We start from the raw sequence: 18258 nt of genomic DNA, 5'->3' as shown, positions 1-18258 counted from the left end.
TAATGAGAGTCTTAGACCATTCAGACGCGCTGCGGGTACGAAGCTTCGTGGCCAGATCGGCAGCACAAGCCATCTAGTTTTGCTGGTCTTCAGTTCGAGTCTCGAAACTGAGAACTTTTTAAATATATTTTTCTTTTCTTTTTTTACATTGTTTTAGATATTTTTATCCTTTATTCCCACACTTACTAAAAATTTTCCAAATCTTATACTACTAAAATAAAATTTTATGTCAAAATATTTCTATATTCAAGAGACATTTTAGGAGTCGAGTTCATGCACATGCGCAGAATTCATTCCTATTCAAAACATTGGGCTTTTAGACCAGAATGACACCACGTTAAAACTTTTAATGGATAATCATAATGAGAGTCTTAGACCATTCAGACGCGCTGCGGGTACGAAGCTTCGTGGCCAGATCGGCAGCACGAGCCATCTAGTTTTCCTGGTCTTCAGTTCGAGTCTCGAAACTGAGAACTTTTTAAATATATTTTTCTTTTCTTTTTTTTACATTTTTTTAGATATCTTTATCCTTTAATCCCACACTTACTATGAACTTTTCCAAATCTTATACTACTAAATTAAAATTTTATGTCAAAATATTTCTATATTCAAGAGAAATTTTAGGTGTAGAGTTCACGCACATGCGCAGAATTCATTCCTATTCAAAACATTGTGCTTTTAGACCAGAATGACACCACGTTAAAACTTTTAGTGGATAATCATAATGAGAGTCTTAGACCATTCAGACGCGCTACGGGTACGACGCTTCGTGGCCAGATCGGCAGCACGAGCCATCTAGTTTTGCTGGTCTTCAGTTCAGTCTCGAAACTGAGAACTTTCTCAATATATTTTTCTTTTCTTTTGTTAAAGTTTTATTTTAGATATTTTTATCCTTTATTCCCACACTTACTACGAACTTTTCCAAATCTTATACTACTAAAATAAAATTTTATGTCAAAATATTTCTATATTCAAGAGAAATTTTAGGTGTAGAGTTCACGCACATGCGCAGAATTCATTCCTATTCAAAACATTGTGCTTTTAGACCAGAATGACACCACGTTAAAACTTTTAGTGGATAATCATAATGAGAGTCTTAGACCATTGAGACACGTTGCGGGTACGAAGCTTCGTGGCCAGATCGGCAGCACGAGCCATCTAGTTTTGCTGGTCTTCAGTTCGAGTCTCGAAACTGAGAACTTTTTAAATATATTTTTCTTTTCTTTTTTTTACATTTTTTAAAGATATTTTTATCCTTTATTCCCACACTTACTACGAACTTTCCCAAATCTTATTAGTAAAATAAAATTTTATGTCAAAATATTTCTATATTCAAGAGAAATTTTAGGAGTCGAGTTCACGCACATGCGCAGAATTCATTCCTATTCAAAACATTGTGCTTTTAGACCAGAATGACACCACGTTAAATCTTTTAGTGGATAATCATAATGAGAGTCTTAGACCATTGAGACGCGCTGCGGGTACGAAGCTTCGTGGCCAGATCGGCAGCGCGAGCCATCTAGTTTTGCTGGTCTTCAGTTCGAGTCTCGAAACTGAGAACTTTTTCAATATATTTTTCTTTTCTTTTTTTTACATTTTTTTAGATATTTTTATCCTTTATTCCCACACTTACTACGAACTTTCCCAAATCTTATACTAGTAAAATAAAATTTTATGTCAAAATATTTTTATTCAAGAGAAATTTTAGGAGTCGAGTTCATGCACATGCGCATAATTCAGTCCTATTCAAAACATTGTGCTTTTAGACCAGAATGACACCACGTTAAAACTTTTAGTGGATAAACATAATGAGAGTCTAAGACCATTCAGACGCGCTGCGGGTACGAAGCTTCGTGGCCAGATTGGCAGCACGAGCCATCTAGTTTTGCTGGTCTTCAGTTCGAGTCTCGAAACTGAGAACTTTTTCAATATATTTTTCTTTTCTTTTTTTTTACATTTTTTTTAGATATTTTTATTCTTTATTCCCGCACTTACTACGAACTTTTCCAAATCTTATACTACTAAAATAAAATTTTATGTCAAAATATTTCTATATTCAAGAGAAATTTTAGGAGTCGAGTTCACGCACATGAGCAGAATTCATTCCTATTCGAAACATTGTGCTTTTAGACCAGAATGACACCACGTTAAAACTTTTAGTGGATAATCATAATGAGAGTCTTAGACCATTCAGACGCGCTGCCTGTACGAAGCTTCGAGGCCAGATCGGCAGCACGAGCCATCTAGTTTTGATGGTCTTCAGTTCGAGTCCCGAAACTGAGAACTTTTTCAATATATTTTTCTTTTCTTTTTTTTACATTTTTTAAAGATATTTTTATCCTTTATTCCCACACTTACTACGAACTTTACCAAATCTTATACTAGTAAAATAAAATTTTATGTCAAAATATTTCTATATTCAAGATAAATTTTAGTCGTCGAGTTCATGCACGTGCGCAGAATTCAGTCGTATTCAAAACATTGTGCTTTTAGACCAGAATGACACCACGTTAAAACTTTTAGTGGATAATCATAATGAGAGTCTTAGACCATTCAGACGCGCTGCGGGTACGAAGCTTCGTGGCAAGATCGGCAGCTTGATCCATCTAGTTTTGTTGGTCTTTAGTTCGAGTCTCGAAACTGAGAACTTTTTAAATATATTTTTCTTTTCTTTTTTTTACATTTTTTTTAGATATTTTTATCCTTTATTCCCTTATTACGAACTTTTGCAAATCTTATACTAGTAAAATAAAATTTTATGTCAAAATATTTCTATATTCAAGAGAAATTTTAGGAGTCGAGTTCATGCACATGCGCAGAATTCAGTCGTATTCAAAACATTGTGATTTTAGACCAGAATGACACCACGTTAAAACTTTTAGTAGATAATCATAATGAGAGTCTTAGACCATTCAGACGCACTGCGGATACGAATCTTCGTGGCCAGATCGGCAACACGAGCCGTCTAGTTTTGCTGGTCTTCAGTTCGAGTCTCGAAACTGTGAACTTTTTAAATATATTTTCTTTTCTTTTTTTTACATTTTTCTTAGATATTTTTATCCTTTATTCCCATACTTACTACGAACTTTTCCAAATCTTATACTAGTAAAATAAAATTTTATGTCAAAATATTTCTATATTCAATGAGAAATTTTAGGAGTCGAGTTCATGCACATGCGCAGAATTCAGTCGTATTCAAAACATTGTGATTTTAGACCAGAATGACACCACGTTAAAACTTTTAGTAGATAATCATAATGAGAGTCTAAGACCATTCAGACGCGCTGCGGATACGAATCTTCGTGGCCAGATCGGCAACACGAGCCGTCTAGTTTTGCTGGTCTTCAGTTCGAGTCTCGAAACTGTGAACTTTTTAAATATATTTTCTTTTCTTTTTTTTACATTTTTCTTAGATATTTTTATCCTTTATTCCCACACTTACTACGAACTTTTCCAAATCTTATACTAGTAAAATAAAATTTTATGTCAAAATATTTCTATATTCAAGAGAAATTTTAGGAGTCGAGTTCATGCACATGCGCAGAATTCAGTCGTATTCAAAACATTGTGATTTTAGACCAGAATGACACCACGTTAAAACTTTTAGTAGATAATCATAATGAGAGTCTAAGACCATTCAGACGCGCTGCGGGTACGAAGCTTCGTGGCCAGAACGGCAGCACGAGCCATCTAGTTTTGCTGGTCTTCAGTTCGAGTCTCGAAACTGAGAACTTTTTGAATATATTTTTCTTTTCTTTTTTTAAAATTTTTTTATATATTTTTATCCTTTAATCCCACACTTACTATGAACTTTTCCAAATCTTATACTACTAAAATAAAATTTTATGTCAAAATATTTCTATATTCAAGAGAAATTTTAGGAGTCGAGTTCACGCACATGCGCAGAATTCATTCCTATTCGAAACATTGTGCTTTTAGACCAGAATGACACCACGTTAAAACTTTTAGTGGATAATCATAATGCGAGTCTTAGACCATTCAGACGCGCTGCGGGTACGAAGCTTCGTGGCCAGATCGGCAGCACGAGCCATCTAGTTTTGCTGGTCTTCAGTTCGAGTCTCGAAACTGAGAACTTTTTCAATATATTTTTCTTTTCTTTTTTTTACATCTTTTTTAGATATTTTTATCCTTTATTCCCACACTTACTACGAACTTTTCCAAATCTTATACTAGTAAAATAAAATTTTATGTCAAAATATTTCTATATTCAAGAGAAATTTTAGGAGTCGAGTTCATGCACAAGCGCAGAATTCAGTCGTATTCAAAACATTGTGATTTTAGACCAGAATGACACCACGTTAAAACTTTTAGTGGATAATCATAATGAGAGTCTTAGACCATTCAGGCGCGCTGCGGGTACGAAGCTTCGTGGCCAGATCGGCAGCACGAGCCATCTAGTTTTGCTGGTCTTCAGTTCGAGTCTCGAAACTGAGAACTTTTTCAATATATTTTTCTTTTCTTTTTTTACATTTTTTTTAGATATTTGTATCCTTTTTTCCCGCACTTACTACGAACTTTTCCAAATCTTATACTACTAAAATAAAATTTTATGTCAAAATATTTCTATATTCAAGAGAAATTTTAAGAGTCGAGTTCACGCACATTCGCAGAATTCATTCCTATTCAAAACATTGTGCTTTTAGACCAGAATGACACCACGTTAAAACTTTTAGTGGATAATAATAATGAGAGTCTTAGACCATTCAGACGCGCTGCGGGTACGAAGCTTCGTGGCCAGATCGGCAGCACGAGCCATCTAGTTTTGATGGTCTTCAGCTCGAGTCCCGAAACTGAGAACTTTTTCAATATATTTTTCTTTTCTTTTTTTTACATTTTTTAAAGATATTTTTATCCTTTATTCCCACACTTACTACGAACTTTACCAAATCTTATACTAGTAAAATAAAATTTTATGTCAAAATATTTCTATATTCAAGAGAAATTTTAGTCGTCGAGTTCATGCACGTGCGCAGAATTCAGTCGTATTCAAAACATTGTGCTTTTAGACCAGAATGACACCACGTTAAAACTTTTAGTGGATAATCATAATGAGAGTCTTAGACCATTCAGACGCGCTGCGGGTACGAAGCTTCGTGGCCAGATCGGCAGCGCGAGCCATCTAGTTTTGCTGGTCTTCAGTTCGAATCTCGAAACTGAGAATTTTTTAAATATATTTTTCTTTTCTTTTTTTTACAATTTTCTAAGATATTTTTATCCTTTAATTCACACACTTACTACGAACTTTTCCAAATCTTATACTACTAAAATAAAATTTTATGTCAAAATATTTCTATATTCAAGAGAAATTTTAAGAGTCGAGTTCATGCACATGCGCAGAATTCAGTCGTATTCAAAACATTTTGATTTTAGACCAGAATGACACCACGTTAAAACTTTTAGTGGATAATCATAATGAGAGTCTTACACCATTCAGGCGCGCTGCGGGTACGAAGCTTCGTGGCCAGATCGGCAGCACGAGCCATCTAGTTTTGCTGGTCTTCAGTTCGAGTCTCGAAACTGAGAACTTTTTCAATATATTTTTCTTTTCTTTTTTTTTACATATTTTTTAGATATTTTTATCCTTTTTTCCCGCACTTACTACGAACTTTTCCAAATCTTATACTACTAAAATAAAATTTTATGTCAAAATATTTCTATATTCAAGAGAAATTTTAAGAGTCGAGGTCACGCACATTCGCAGAATTCATTCCTATTCAAAACATTGTGCTTTTAGACCAGAATGACACCACGTTAAAACTTTTAGTGGATAATAATAATGAGAGTCTTAGACCATTCAGACGCGCTGCGGGTACGAAGCTTCGTGGCCAGATCGGCAGCACGAGCCATCTAGTTTTGATGGTCTTCAGTTCGAGTCCCGAAACTGAGAACTTTTTCAATATATTTTTCTTTTCTTTTTTTTACATTTTTTAAAGATATTTTTATCCTTTATTCCCACACTTACTACGAACTTTACCAAATCTTATACTAGTAAAATAAAATTTTATGTCAAAATATTTCTATATTCAAGAGAAATTTTAGTCGTCGAGTTCATGCACGTGCGCAGAATTCAGTCGTATTCAAAACATTGTGCTTTTAGACCAGAATGACACCACGTTAAAACTTTTAGTGGATAATCATAATGAGAGTCTTAGACCATTCAGACGCGCTGCGGGTACGAAGCTTCGTGGCCAGATCGGCAGCGCGAGCCATCTAGTTTTGCTGGTCTTCAGTTCGAATATCGAAACTGAGAACTTTTTAAATATATTTTTCTTTTCTTTTTTTTACAATTTTCTAAGATATTTTTATCCTTTAATTCACACACTTACTACGAAATTTTCCAAATCTTATACTACTAAAATAAAATTTTATGTCAAAATATTTCTATATTCAAGAGAAATTTTAGGAGTCGAGTTCATGCACATGCGCAGAATTCATTCCTATTCGAAACATTGTGCGTTTAGACCAGAATGACACCACGTTAAAACTTTTAGTGGATAATCATAATGAGAGTCTTAGACCATTCAGACGCGCTGCGAGTACGACGCTTCGTGGCCAGATCGGCAGCACGAGCCATCTAGTTTTGCTGGTCTTCAGTTCGAGTCTCGAAACTGAGAACTTTTTCAATATATTTTTCTTTTCTTTTTTTTACATTTTTTTTAGATATTTTTATCCTTTATTCCCACACTTACTACGAACTTTTGCAAATCTTATACTAGTAAAATAAAATTTTATGTCAAAATATTTCAATATTCAAGAGAAATTTTAGGAGTCGAGTTCAAGCACATGCGCAGAATTCAGTCGTATTCAAAACATTGTGATTTTAGACCAGAATGACACCACGTTAAAACTTTTAGTAGATAATCATAATGAGAGTCTTAGACCATTCAGACGCACTGCGGATTCGAAGCTTCGTGGCCAGATCGGCAGCACGAGCCGTCTAGTTTTGCTGGTCTTCAGTTCGAGTCTCGAAACTGAGAACTTTTTAAATATATTTTTCTTTTCTTTTTTTTACATTTTTCTTAGATATTTTTATCCTTTATTCCCACACTTACTACGAGCTTTTCCAAATCTTATATTAGTAAAATAAAATTTTATGTCAAAATATTTCTATATTCAAGAGAAATTTTAGGAGTCGAGTTCACGCACATGCGCAGAATTCATTCCTATTCAAAACATTGTGCTTTTAGACCAGAATGACACCACGTTAAAACTTTTAGTGGATAATCATAATGAGAGTCTTAGACCATTCAGACGCGCTGCGGGTACGAAGCTTTGTGGCCAGATCGGCAGCACGATCTATCTAGATTTGTTGGTCTTCAGTTCGAGTCTCGAAACTCAGAACTTTTTAAATATATTTTTCTTTTCTTTTTTTTACATTTTTCTAACATATTTTTATCCTTTAATTCCCACACTTACTACGAACTTTACCAAATCTTATACTAGTAAAATAAAATTTTATGTCAAAATATTTCTATATTCAAGAGAAATTTTAGGAGTCGAGTTCATGCACATGCGCAGAATTCAGTCGTATTCAAAACATTGTGATTTTAGACCAGAATGACACCACGTTAAAACTTTTAGTGGATAATCATAATGAGAGTCTTAGACCATTCAGACGCGCTGCGGGTACGAAGCTTCGTGGCCAGATCGGCAGCGCGAGCCATCTAGTTTTGCTGGTCTTCAGTTCGAATCTCGAAACTGAGAACTTTTTAAATATATTTTTCTTTTCTTTTTTTTACAATTTTCTAAGATATTTTTATCCTTTAATTCACACACTTATAACGAAATTTTCCAAATCTTATACTACTAAAATAATATTTTATGTCAAAATATTTCTATATTCAAGAGAAATTTTAGGAGTCGAGTTCATGCACATGCGCAGAATTCATTCCTATTCGAAACATTGTGCGTTTAGACCAGAATGACACCACGTTAAAACTTTTAGTGGATAATCATAATGAGAGTCTTAGACCATTCAGACGCGCTGCGAGTACGACGCTTCGTGGCCAGATCGGCAGCACGAGCCATCTAGTTTTGCTGGTCTTCAGTTCGAGTCTCGAAACTGAGAACTTTTTCAATATATTTTTCTTTTCTTTTTTTTACATTTTTTTTAGATATTTTTATCCTTTATTCCCACACTTACTACGAACTTTTGCAAATCCTATACTAGTAAAATAAAATTTTATGTCAAAATATTTCAATATTCAAGAGAAATTTTAGGAGTCGAGTTCATGCACATGCGCAGAATTCAGTCGTATTCAAAACATTGTGATTTTAGACCAGAATGACACCACGTTAAAACTTTTAGTAGATAATCATAATGAGAGTCTTAGACCATTCAGACGCACTGCGGATTCGAAGCTTCGTGGCCAGATCGGCAGCACGAGCCGTCTAGTTTTGCTGGTCTTCAGTTCGAGTCTCGAAACTGAGAACTTTTTAAATATATTTTTCTTTTCTTTTTTTTTACATTTTTCTTAGATATTTTTATCCTTTATTCCCACACTTACTACGAGCTTTTCCAAATCTTATATTAGTAAAATAAAATTTTATGTCAAAATATTTCTATATTCAAGAGAAATTTTAGGAGTCGAGTTCACGCACATGCGCAGAATTCATTCCTATTCAAAACATTGTGCTTTTAGACCAGAATGACACCACGTTAAAACTTTTAGTGGATAATCATAATGAGAGTCTTAGACCATTCAGACGCGCTGCGGGTACGAAGCTTCGTGGCCAGATCGGCAGCACGATCTATCTAGTTTTGTTGGTCTTCAGTTCGAGTCTCGAAACTGAGAACTTTTTCAATATATTTTTCTTTTCTTTTTTTTACATTTTTTTTGATATTTTTATCCTTTATTCCCACACTTACTACGAACTTTTCCAAATCTTATACTAGTAAAATAAAATTTTATGTCAAAATATTTCTATATTCAAGAGAAATTTTAGGAGTCGAGTTCATGCACATGCGCAGAATTCAGTCGTATTCAAAACATTGTGATTTTAGACCAGAATGACACCACGTTAAAACTTTTAGTGGATAATCATAATGAGAGTCTTAGACCATTCAGACGCGCTGCGGGTACGAAGCTTCGTGGCCAGATCGGCAGCGCGAGCCATCTAGTTTTGCTGGTCTTCAGTTCGAATCTCGAAACTGAGAACTTTTTAAATATATTTTTCTTTTCTTTTTTTTACAATTTTCTAAGATATTTTTATCCTTTAATTCACACACTTATAACGAAATTTTCCAAATCTTATACTACTAAAATAAAATTTTATGTCAAAATATTTCTATATTCAAGAGAAATTTTAGGAGTCGAGTTCATGCACATGCGCAGAATTCATTCCTATTCGAAACATTGTGCGTTTAGACCAGAATGACACCACGTTAAAACTTTTAGTGGATAATCATAATGAGAGTCTTAGACCATTCAGACGCGCTGCGAGTACGACGCTTCGTGGCCAGATCGGCAGCACGAGCCATCTAGTTTTGCTGGTCTTCAGTTCGAGTCTCGAAACTGAGAACTTTTTCAATATATTTTTCTTTTCTTTTTTTTACATTTTTTTTAGATATTTTTATCCTTTATTCCCACACTTACTACGAACTTTTGCAAATCCTATACTAGTAAAATAAAATTTTATGTCAAAATATTTCAATATTCAAGAGAAATTTTAGGAGTCGAGTTCATGCACATGCGCAGAATTCAGTCGTATTCAAAACATTGTGATTTTAGACCAGAATGACACCACGTTAAAACTTTTAGTAGATAATCATAATGAGAGTCTTAGACCATTCAGACGCACTGCGGATTCGAAGCTTCGTGGCCAGATCGGCAGCACGAGCCGTCTAGTTTTGCTGGTCTTCAGTTCGAGTCTCGAAACTGAGAACTTTTTAAATATATTTTTCTTTTCTTTTTTTTACATTTTTCTTAGATATTTTTATCCTTTATTCCCACACTTACTACGAGCTTTTCCAAATCTTATATTAGTAAAATAAAATTTTATGTCAAAATATTTCTATATTCAAGAGAAATTTTAGGAGTCGAGTTCACGCACATGCGCAGAATTCATTCCTATTCAAAACATTGTGCTTTTAGACCAGAATGACACCACGTTAAAACTTTTAGTGGATAATCATAATGAGAGTCTTAGACCATTCAGACGCGCTGCGGGTACGAAGCTTCGTGGCCAGATCGGCAGCACGATCTATCTAGTTTTGTTGGTCTTCAGTTCGAGTCTCGAAACTGAGAACTTTTTCAATATATTTTTCTTTTCTTTTTTTTACATTTTTTTTTTGATATTTTTATCCTTTATTCCCACACTTACTACGAACTTTTCCAAATCTTATACTAGTAAAATAAAATTTTATGTCAAAATATTTCTATATTCAAGAGAAATTTTAGGAGTCGAGTTCATGCACATGCGCAGAATTCAGTCGTATTCAAAACATTGTGATTTTAGACCAGAATGACACCACGTTAAAACTTTTAGTAGATAATCATAATGAGAGTCTTAGACCATTCAGACGCACTGCGGATACGAAGCTTCGTGGCCAGATCGGCAGCACGAGCCGTCTAGTTTTGCTGGTCTTCAGTTCGAGTCTCGAAACTGAGAACTTTTTAAATATATTTTTCTTTTCTTTTTTTTACATTTTTCTTAGATATTTTTATCCTTTATTCCCACACTTACTACGAACTTTTCCAAATCTTATACTAGTAAAATAAAATTTTATGTCAAAATATTTCTATATTCAAGAGAAATTTTAGGAGTCGAGTTCACGCACATGCGCAGAATTCATTCCTATTCAAAACATTGTGCTTTTAGAGCAGAATGACACCACCTTAAAACTTTTAGTGGATAATCATAATGAGAGTCTTAGACCATTCAGACGCGCTGCGGGTACGAAGCTTTGTGGCCAGATCGGCAGCACGATCTATCTAGATTTGTTGGTCTTCAGTTCGAGTCTCGAAACTGAGAACTTTTTAAATATATTTTTCTTTTCTTTTTTTTACATTTTTCTAACATATTTTTATCCTTTAATTCATACACTTACTACGAAATTTTCCAAATCTTATACTACTAAAATAAAATTTTATGTCAAAATATTTCTATATTCAAGAGAAATTTTAGGAGTCGAGTTCATGCACATGCGCAGAATTCATTCCTATTCGAAACATTGTGCGTTTAGACCAGAATGACACCACGTTAAAACTTTTAGTGGATAATCATAATGAGAGTCTTAGACCATTCAGACGCGCTGCGGGTACGAAGCTTCGTGGCCAGATCGGCAGCACGAGCCATTTAGTTTTGCTGGTCTTCAGTTCGAGTCTCGAAACTGAGAACTTTTTAAATATATTTTTCTTTTCTTTTTTTTACATTTTTTTAAGATATTTTTATCCTTTATTCCCACACTTACTACGAACTTTTCCAAAACTTATACTACTAAAATAAAATTTTATGTCAAAATATTTCTATATTCAAGAGAAATTTTAGGAGTCGAGTTCACGCACATGCGCAGAATTCATTCCTATTCAAAACATTGTGCTTTTAGACCAGAATGACACCACGTTAAAACTTTTAGTGGATAATCGTAATGAGAGTCTTAGACCATTCAGACGCGCTGCGGGTACGAAGCTTCGTGGCCAGATCGGCAGCACGAGCCATCTAGTTTTGCTGGTCTTCAGTTCGAGTCTCGAAACTGAGAACTTTTTCAATAGATTTTTCTTTTCTTTTTTTTACATTTTTTTTAGATATTTTTATCCTTTATTCGAGCACTTACTACGAACTTTTCCAAATCTTATACTACTAAAATAAAATTTTATGTCAAAATATTTCTATATTCAAGAGAAATTTTAGTCGTCGAGTTCATGCACATGCGCAGAATTCAGTCGTATTCAAAACATTGTGCTTTTAGACCAGAATGACACCACGTTAAAACTTTTAGTGTATAATAATAATGAGAGTCTTAGGCCATTCAGACGCGCTGCGGGTACGAAGCTTCGTGGCCAGATCGGCAGCGCGAGCCATCTAGTTTTGCTGGTCTTCAGTTCGAGTCTCGAAACTGAGAACTATTTAAATATATTTTTCTTTTCTTTTTTTTACATTTTTTTAAGATATTTTTATCCTTTATTCCCACACTTACTAAGAACTTTTCCAAATCTTATACTACTAAAATAAAATTTTATGTCAAAATATTTCTATATTCAACAGAAATTTTAGGAGTCGAGTTCACGCACATGCGCAGAATTCATTCCTATTCAAAACATTGTGCTTTTAGACCAGAATGACACCACGTTAAAACTTTTAGTGGATAATCATAATGAGAGTCTTAGACCATTCAGACGCGCTGCGGGTACGAAGCTTCGTGGCCAGATCGGCAGCGCGAGCCATCTAGTTTTGCTGGTCTTCAGTTCGAGTCTCGAAACTGAGAACTTTTTAAATATATTTTTCTTTTCTTTTTTTTACATTTTTTTAAGATATTTTTATCCTTTATTCCCACACTTACTAAGAACTTTTCCAAATCTTATACTAGTAAAATAAAATTTTATGTCAAAATATTTCTATATTCAAGAGAAATTTTAGGAGTCGAGTTCATGCACATGCGCAGAATTCAGTCGTATTCAAAACATTGTGATTTTAGACCAGAATGACACCACGTTAAAACTTTTAGTAGATAATCATAATGAGAGTCTTAGACCATTCAGACGCACTGCGGATACGAAGCTTCGTGGCCAGATCGGCAGCACGAGTCATCTAGTTTTGCTGGTCTTCAGTTCGAGTCTCGAAACTGAGAACTTTTTAAATATATTTTTCTTTTCTTTTTTTTACATTTTTCTTAGATATTTTTATCCTTTATTCCCACACTTACTACGAACTTTTCCAAATCTTATACTATTAAAATAAAATTTTATGTCAAAATATTTCTATATTCAACAGAAATTTTAGGAGTCGAGTTCACGCACATGCGCAGAATTCATTCCTATTCAAAACATTGTGCTTTTAGACCAGAATGACACCACGTTAAAACTTTTAGTGGATAATCATAATGAGAGTCTTAGACCATTCAGACGCGCTGTGGGTACGAAGCTTCGTGGCCAGATCGGCAGCGCGAGCCATCTAGTTTTGCTGGTCTTCAGTTCGAGTCTCGAAACTGAGAACTTTTTAAATATATTTTTCTTTTCTTTTTTTTACATTTTTTTAAGATATTTTTATCCTTTATTCCCACACTTACTAAGAACTTTTCCAAATCTTATACTACTAAAATAAAATTTTATGTCAAAATATTTCTATATTCAACAGAAATTTTAGGAGTCGAGTTCACGCACTTGCGCAGAATTCAGTCGTATTCAAAACATTGTGATTTTAGACCAGAATGACACCACGTTAAAACTTTTAGTGGATAATCATAATGAGAGTCTTAGACCATTCAGACGCGCTGCGGGTACGAAGCTTCGTGGCTAGATCGGCAGTACGAGCCATCTAGTTTTGCTGGTCTTCAGTTCGAGTCTCGAAACTGAGAACTTTTTAAATATATTTTTCTTTTCTTTTTTTTACATTTTTCTTAGATATTTTTATCCTTTATTCCCACACTTACTACGAACTTTTCCAAATCTTATACTAGTTAAATAAAATTTTATGTCAAATTATTTCTATATTCAAGAGAAATTTTAGAAGTCGAGTTCAAGCACATGCGCAGAATTCATTCCTATTCAAAACATTGTGCTTTTAAACCAGAATGACACCACGTTAAAACTTTTAGTGGATAATCATAATGAGAGTCTTAGACCATTCAGACGCGCTGCAGGTACGAAGCTTCGTGGCCAGATCGGCAGCACGAGCCATTTAGTTTTGCTGGTCTTCAGTTCGAGTCTCGAAACTGAGAACTTTTTCAATATATTTTTCTTTTCTTTTTTTTACATTTTTTTTAGATATTTTTATCCTTTATTCCCACACTTACTACGAACTTTTCCAAATCTTATACTAGTAAAATAAAATTTTATGTCAAAATATTTCTATATTCAAGAGAAATTTTAGGAGTCGAGTTCATGCACATGCGCAGAATTCAGTCGTATTCAAAACATTGTGATTTTAGACCAGAATGACACCACGTTAAAACTTTTAGTAGATAATCATAATGAGAGTCTTAGACCATTCAGACGCACTGCGGATACGAAGCTTCGTGGCCAGATCGGCAGCACGAGTCATCTAGTTTTGCTGGTCTTCAGTTCGAGTCTCGAAACTGAGAACTTTTTAAATATATTTTTCTTTTCTTTTTTTTACATTTTTCTTAGATATTTTTATCCTTTATTCCCACACTTACTACGAACTTTTCCAAATCTTATACTATTAAAATAAAATTTTATGTCAAAATATTTCTATATTCAAGAGAAATTTTAGAAGTCGAGTTCACGCACATGCGCAGAATTCATTCCTATTCAAAACATTGCGCTTTTAGACCAGAATGACACCACGTTAAAACTTTTAGTGGATAATCATAATGAGAGTCTTAGACCATTCAGACGCGCTGCGGGTACGAAGCTTCGTGGCCAGATCGGCAGCACGAGCCATTTAGTTTTGCTGGTCTTCAGTTCGATTCTCGAAACTGAGAACTTTTTAAATATATTTTTCTTTTCTTTTTTTTACATTTTTTTAAGATATTTTTATCCTTTATTCCCACACTTACTAAGAACTTTTCCAAATCTTATACTACTAAAATATAATTTTATGTCAAAATATTTCTATATTCAACAGAAATTTTAGGAGTCGAGTTCACGCACATGCGCAGAATTCATTCCTATTCAAAACATTGTTCTTTTAGACCAGAATGACACCACGTTAAAATTTTTAGTGGATAATCATAATGAGAGTCTTAGACCATTCAGACGCGCTGCGGGTACGAAGCTTCGTGGCCAGATCGGCAGCACGATCCATCTAGTTTTGTTGGTCTTCAGTTCGAGTCTCGAAACTGAGAACTTTTTAAATATATTTTTCTTTTCTTTTTTTTACATTTTTCTAAGATATTTTTATCCTTTAATTCCCACACTTACTACGAAATTTTCCAAATCTTATACTACTAAAATAAAATTTTATGTCAAAATATTTCTATATTCAAGAGAAATTTTAGGAGTCGAGTTCATGCACATGCGCAGAATTCATTCCTATTCAAAATATTGTGCTTTTAGACCAGAATGACACCACGTTAAAACTTTTAGTAGATAATCATAATGAGAGTCTTAGACCATTCAGACGCACTGCGGATACGAAGCTTCTTGGCCAGATCGGCAGCACGAGCCATCTAGTTTTGCTGGTCTTCAGTTCGAGTCTCGAAACTGAGAACTTTTTAAATATATTTTTCTTTTCTTTTTTTACATTTTTCTTAGATATTTTTATCCTTTATTCCCACACTTACTACGAACTTTTCCAAATCTTATACTAGTAAAATAAAATTTTATGTCAAAATATTTCTATATTCAAGAGAAATTTTAGGAGTCGAGTTCATGCACATGCGCAGAATTCATTCCTATTCAAAACATTGTGCTTTTAGACCAGAATGACACCACGTTAAAACTTTTAGTGGATAATCATAATGAGAGTCTTAGACCATTCAGACGCGCTGCGGGTACGAAGCTTCGTGGCCAGATCGGCAGCACGAGCCATTTAGTTTTGCTGGTCTTCAGTTCGAGTCTCGAAACTGAGAACTTTTTCAATATATTTTTCTTTTCTTTTTTGTACATTTTTTTTAGATATTTTTATCCTTTATTCCCACACTTACTACGAACTTTTCCAAATCTTATACTAGTAAAATAAAATTTTATGTCAAAATATTTCTATATTCAAGAGAAATTTTAGGAGTCGAGTTCATGCACATGCGCAGAATTCAGTCGTATTCAAAACATTGTGATTTTAGACCAGAATGACACCACGTTAAAACTTTTAGTAGATAATCATAATGAGAGTCTTAGACCATTCAGACGCACTGCGGATACGAAGCTTCGTGGCCAGATCGGCAGCACGAGCCATCTAGTTTTGCTAGTCTTCAGTTCGAGTCTCGAAACTGAGAACTTTTTAAATATATTTTTCTTTTCTTTTTTTACATTTTTCTTAGATATTTTTATCCTTTATTCCCACACTTACTACAAACTTTTCCAAATCTTATACTAGTAAAATAAAATTTTATGTCAAAATATTTCTATATTCAAGAGAAATTTTAGAAGTCGAGTTCACGCACATGCGCAGAATTCATTCCTATTCAAAACATTGTGCTTTTAGACCAGAATGACACCACGTTAAAACTTTTAGTGGATAATCATAATGAGAGTCTTAGACCATTCAGACGCGCTGCGGGTACGAAGCTTCGTGGCCAGATCGGCAGCACGAGCCATTTAGTTTTGCTGGTCTTCAGTTCGATTCTCGAAACTGAGAACTTTTTCAATATATTTTTCTTTTCTTTTTTGTACATTTTTTTTAGATATTTTTATCCTTTATTCCCACACTTACTACGAACTTTTCCAAATCTTATACTAGTAAAATAAAATTTTATGTCAAAATATTTCTATATTCAAGAGAAATTTTAGGAGTCGAGTTCATGCACATGCGCAGAATTCAGTCGTATTCAAAACATTGTGATTTTAGACCAGAATGACACCACGTTAAAACTTTTAGTAGATAATCATAATGAGAGTCTTAGACCATTCAGACGCACTGCGGATACGAAGCTTCGTGGCCAGATCGGCAGCACGAGCCATCTAGTTTTGCTGGTCTTCAGTTCGAGTCTCGAAACTGAGAACTTTTTAAATATATTTTTCTTTTCTTTTTTTACATTTTTCTTAGATATTTTTATCCTTTATTCCCACACTTACTACAAACTTTTCCAAATCTTATACTAGTAAAATAAAATTTTATGTCAAAATATTTCTATATTCAAGAGAAATTTTAGAAGTCGAGTTCACGCACATGCGCAGAATTCATTCCTATTCAAAACATTGTGCTTTTAGACCAGAATGACACCACGTTAAAACTTTTAGTGGATAATCATAATGAGAGTCTTAGACCATTCAGACGCGCTGCGGGTACGAAGCTTCGTGGCCAGATCGGCAGCACGAGCCATTTAGTTTTGCTGGTCTTCAGTTCGATTCTCGAAACTGAGAACTTTTTAAATATATTTTTCTTTTCTTTTTTTTACATTTTTTTAAGATATTTTTATCCTTTATTCCCACACTTACTAAGAACTTTTCCATATCTTATACTACTAAAATAAAATTTTATGTCAAAATATTTCTATATTCAACAGAAATTTTAGGAGTCGAGTTCACGCACATGCGCAGAATTCATTCCTATTCAAAACATTGTGCTTTTAGACCAGAATGACACCACGTTAAAACTTTTAGTGGATAATCATAATAAGAGTCTTAGACCATTCAGACGCGCTGCGGGTACGAAGCTTCGTGGCCAGATCGGCAGCACGATCCATCTAGTTTTGTTGGTCTTCAGTTCGAGTCTCGAAACTGAGAACTTTTTAAATATATTTTTCTTTTCTTTTTTTTACATTTTTCTAAGATATTTTTATCCTTTAATTCCCACACTTACTACGAAATTTTCCAAATCTTATACTACTAAAATAAAATTTTATGTCAAAATATTTCTATATTCAAGAGAAATTTTAGGAGTCGAGTTCATGCACTTGCGCAGAATTCATTCCTATTCAAAACATTGTGCTTTTAGACCAGAATGACACCACGTTAAAACTTTTAGTGGATAATCATAATGAGAGTCTTAGACCATTCAGACGCGCTACGGGTACGACGCTTCGTGGCCAGATCGGCAGCACGAGCCATCTAGTTTTGCTGGTCTTCAGTTCAGTCTCGAAACTGAGAACATTCTCAATATATTTTTCTTTTCTTTTGTTAAAGTTTTATTTTAGATATTTTTATCCTTTATTCCCACACTTACTACGAACTTTTCCAAATCTTATGCTACTAAAATAAAATTTTATGTCAAAATATTTCTATATTCAACAGAAATTTTAGGAGTCGAGTTCACGCACATGCGCAGAATTCATTCCTATTCAAAACATTGTGCTTTTAGACCAGAATGACACCACGTTAAAACTTTTAGTGGATAATCATAATGAGAGTCTTAGACCATTCAGACGCACTGCGGATACGAAGCTTCGTGGCCAGATCGGCAGCACGAGCCATCTAGTTTTGCTGGTCTTCAGTTCGAGTCTCGAAACTGAGAACT

This window comes from Argiope bruennichi, chromosome 1 (genome assembly GCF_947563725.1).
Source record: "Argiope bruennichi chromosome 1, qqArgBrue1.1, whole genome shotgun sequence".
Lineage (NCBI taxonomy): Eukaryota > Metazoa > Arthropoda > Arachnida > Araneae > Araneidae > Argiope > Argiope bruennichi.
The sequence above is the reverse complement of the archived record's forward strand: the minus strand, read 5'-3'. Positions refer to the sequence as shown.